The 4,293-nt window shown below is 42.8% G+C and overlaps 1 pseudogene; it reads right to left on the bottom strand.

Moving 5' to 3' along the window:
- Window positions 1–1,390: 1,390 nt before the first annotated feature.
- On the bottom strand, window positions 1,391–4,036 carry LOC102435434 (annotated as a pseudogene).
- Between the last annotated feature and the right edge of the window lie 257 nt (window positions 4,037–4,293).

Raw genomic sequence — 4,293 nt, 5'->3', positions numbered from 1 at the left:
TAATCTCTTTTCAATTTTTAAATTGTGGTAAAAGGATAAGTATTTTAATGCACTTTTAAAAAAATCCAAATCAATGAAGAAAAAATTCACAATAAATGAGATGTCACGATTTTAAATACAGCGAGGCAAGTGAGGGAATATGGAAACCAGGGCTGGAACCTGTTTTTATTTTTATTTTGCTCATCGTGGATTTTTTGGCATTGATTGAATTTTTTAAAATATTACTTTAAAATACTATTTATCTGCGAATTAAAACCACAATAAGATACTACCACCTCATGCCCACTAGGATGGCTAGAGTAAAAAAAGTGGAAAATAACAAGTGGTGAGGATGTGGAGGAATTGGAACCCTGTACCCTGCTGCTAGAAATGTAAAATGCAACCATCACTGTGGAAAACAGTCTGTCAGGTCCTTAAAAAGTTAAACACATGCCCGGCCAGTGTGGCTCAGTAGTTGAGCATCGACCCATGAACCAGGAGGTCACAGTACGATTCCAGTCAGGGCACATGCCTAGGTTTCGAGCTCCATCCCCATTAGGGGGCATGCTGGAGGCAGCCAGTCAAAGATTCTCTCTCATCATTGATATTTCTATTTCTCTCTCCCTCTCCCTTCCTCTCTCTGAACTCAATAAAAACGTATTAAAGAAAAAAACATCATGCTGAGTGAGAGAAGCCAAATGCAAAAGGCCACATGATGTATGATTCCATCAATATGAATGTCCAGTAAAGGCAAATCGATCATGACAAAAAGTGGATCCAGGGTTGCCAGTGGCTGGGGGAAGGAGTTTGGGGAGTGACTTTAATGGAGATAGGGTCTCCTTTGGGGGTGATGAAATGTTCTGGAACTAGCTAATAGTGGTAGTTGCACAACAGTGTCAATGTACTAAGTGCCACTGTGTTACACACTGAAAATGAATTAATTTTATGCTATGTGAATTTAACCTCAATTCTTAAAAATGTATTTAAATAGGAAAAAATTAGCTTGCTCACTAGTTGTTTTTGGCACCCCCACCCCCACCCCCAGATGTCTTGCCGGAGGGGAGTGCCTCTCCCCAGTCCAGGCCTGGATCCCACCTCCCGCTGGGTGTTGCCTCTATGATCATTCACAGTTTGCAGGCGGGGACACCAGGCCCATTGTTGTCTGTATTTTGAATTAACCACTTTAGTGTGGGTTCACTGAAGCCTTGGGCCAGCCCTGGTTGGTGACCACATTTAGCCGCCTGTGTCCGGGCCGGTCTGTGCCCCATCCTGGACCTCTCTGGTTCATTTCCTCTCCCGATGCCTCGCACTGAACCGACCCTGGCAGGGTCCAGAGGACGGTCCTTTGGAAATCAGCAGTTGGCCTCATTTTTGCCCGTGGTTCCTAAGGTTTTGGGGTCACAGACCACACTTTAACCTCCACAGTAAAAGCTTTGGACGCTTTCCTGGAAAATGGCACGTGCACACAATATGCCTCTAGTTCCTGTCCTTGGATTCCAACGGGGCCATTGAAGTCCAGGTTAAGACGCTCCAAATCAGACAAATACTTCGGGATTCAACCCTCTAAGACACAACCTACAGCATAATTTGTATGTCTTTTCCCCCTGATTCATTTTATCATGTTATTTTATTAGTTTCATACAATAAAACTGACTTCAGTGTGGGTTTTAGCTGAGTTTTTGGGCATCCACAGATTCATATAACCACCACCACCACATTTAGTTCTATCCTCCCAAAGGCTCCGTCATGCTGTCTCCTCCATACTCACACCCCTCTCCACCCCCTGGCAACCACTGGTGTGTTCTCCGTCACGAAAGATCTGTGTATTGGAGAAAGTCCATGTATGGAATCCTACGGCGTGCAACCTCTGAGAAAGACTTATATCACTCAGAATAATGCTTTTCAGATTCCTCCAGATTGCCCCGTGTATTAAAAGTTCTCTCCAGCCCCACCAGTGTGGCTCAGTAGTTGAGCATTGACCCATGAACCAGGAAGTCACAGTTTGATTCCTGGTCAGGGCACATGCCAGAGTTTGGGGCTCAATCCCCAGTAGGGGGTGTGCAGCTAGTCAATGATTCCCTCTCATCATTGATGTTTCTATCTCTCTCCCTCCCCCTTCCTCTCTCTGAAATCAATAAAAACATACATATTTTTTAAAGTTCTCTCCATTTCATGTAGCAGTCTGTCCATTCAGGATATTTGGGTGATGGATTAGTTTCCTGGGCATGCCATAACAAAGTACCACAAACGGAGGGGCTTAAAACAACACAGATGTGTTCTGTCATGGTTCTGGAAGGCGGAAGTCTGGAAAGGCTATACTTCCTCTGAAGCCTCTAGGAGAGGATCCTTCCTGGCCTCTTCTGGTTTCTGGTCATAGCTGTCAATCCTTGGCATGGAAATACATCACCCAGTCTTTGCCTCCATCACCACATGGCCTTCTCCTCTTTATATATGAATTCAATGTTCCTCTTCTCATAAGGACAGCAGTCACATTGGATTAGGGTCCATCTCATGGCCTCAACTTAACTTGATGACATCTGCAAAGATTCTATTTCTTAAATAAGGTCACATTCATAGGTGCTGGACTTCAACATATCTTTTGGGGAGACACAATTCACCCCATAACTGGTGACTCCATGTCTTTTTTTTTTTTTGCAGTTTTATAACTTTACTGGCCTGGTACACAAATTCGTGCACATTGAAAGGAAATTAATTAAAAGAAATATTTTAATATCGCTACTCGCCCTTTCTCTATAATAGAAGTGTCAACCAAATTCATGATCGACAATGACAGATCGAAACACACACCTGCAATTGACACCAGTGAGAGCTTTATATGTATCGTGCATGTGTGAATCAACTTAGCCTTTTATATATAGAGAATAAACTTGCTTAATTAGACCTGCTTTCTGACTTAGCTAAACTTTTTCCAGCCCAGTGAAGCACCCCACCTTCTCTTTCAGGTAATTGTCAGCAACACAGCAGTAAATATCAACACGAAGCAGATTATTATTGTAGATCATGCAGGGAGAACAAAGGGTAAAATATTTAACTGCAGCAGTGTTTGATTATGTTCTGCGCAGTGAGAACACCTGAAGTCATTTTCAAGGTTCACCATTTCTTACTTCTTTTCAGTTGGGCCAAATTTCTATGCTTTCTAAATCTCCATTTTCTGGCTAATGAAAAGCAAACAGGATTCCACCGAGTCTCCTCTCTACCTACTCCAGGACTTCTGTGAGGATCAAATGAGATGAGGCACGGGAAAACACTTCACAGATTTTGGTTAAAGTGTAAAATGTTTGCACCTGGCTATAAAGCAAGTCGTGTTCCTGGGCTGAAGAAACTGCAAGTAGGCTAGTCATCCCTAGGGAGAGGAAGCCGGGTGTTGCTACATTACGTCATTACCTGGATGGACACTTAGCATATTAGCCATATATATGTATATATATATATTCAACAATCAGCAGTTAGTTCTCATCCATGAACTACTTGTAGATTTTTTTTAAGTTGTGACAGGTATTTGAGTAACCAACGTATAGAGCAGCGGTTCTCAACCTGTGGGTCGCGACTCCTTTGGGGGTCGAACAACCCTTTCATAGGGGTCGCCTAAGACCATTGGAAAACACACATATAATTACATATTTTTTTGTGATTAATCACTATGCTTTAATTATGTTCAATTTGTAACAATGAAATTGGGGGTCACCACAACATGAGAAACTGTATTAAAGGGTTGCAGCATTAGGAAGGTTGAGAACCACTGGTATAGAGCTTGTTTGATGAATCTTCATCCTCATTATGTATTGTGGACAACCACACCATATACCATATGGGACATTCCTTATTCCTTTGGCCCAGACAGTTTTGTTGAGCCTGGTATCAGTGTGCCCATCTTCTTTATGGCAAATTTCCGAATCTCTTTGAGTGCCCGAGGGTCACCCATCTTGAAACCCACTCCATGAACACGTTTGTGAATGTTGATGGTGTGTTCTCCGGTCACTACCTCGTTGATGGCAAAATGGCCCTTCTTCTCCCCACCCTTCTTTGTGGGAGCCATCTGCCGGTCCAGGTTGTAGAAAGTCCATGTCTTAATCTTTTTCATTACAAAATTGAAAGTACACATAAAGCCCTCCTACTGAGCCTTAAGCTCAATGAGCGTCTCTAGGGAAAGTACTTGAGAAACGCCGGAGTCCAGCCTGGCCTCTTTTCCAGGGAGCACCGTTTTTCTTGAAATGTCTGACAAACTATGGGTTAGACTGGGCTGTTTGGCAGAAATGTTCTCAAAAATGAATAAAATGAGCCTGTCACTCCAAA

This window comes from Myotis lucifugus, unplaced genomic scaffold (assembly GCF_000147115.1).
Source record: "Myotis lucifugus unplaced genomic scaffold, Myoluc2.0 scaffold_8732, whole genome shotgun sequence".
Classification (NCBI taxonomy): domain Eukaryota; kingdom Metazoa; phylum Chordata; class Mammalia; order Chiroptera; family Vespertilionidae; genus Myotis; species Myotis lucifugus.
Note: the sequence above shows the minus strand (reverse complement) of the source record. Positions and strands in the feature narration are given on the sequence as shown.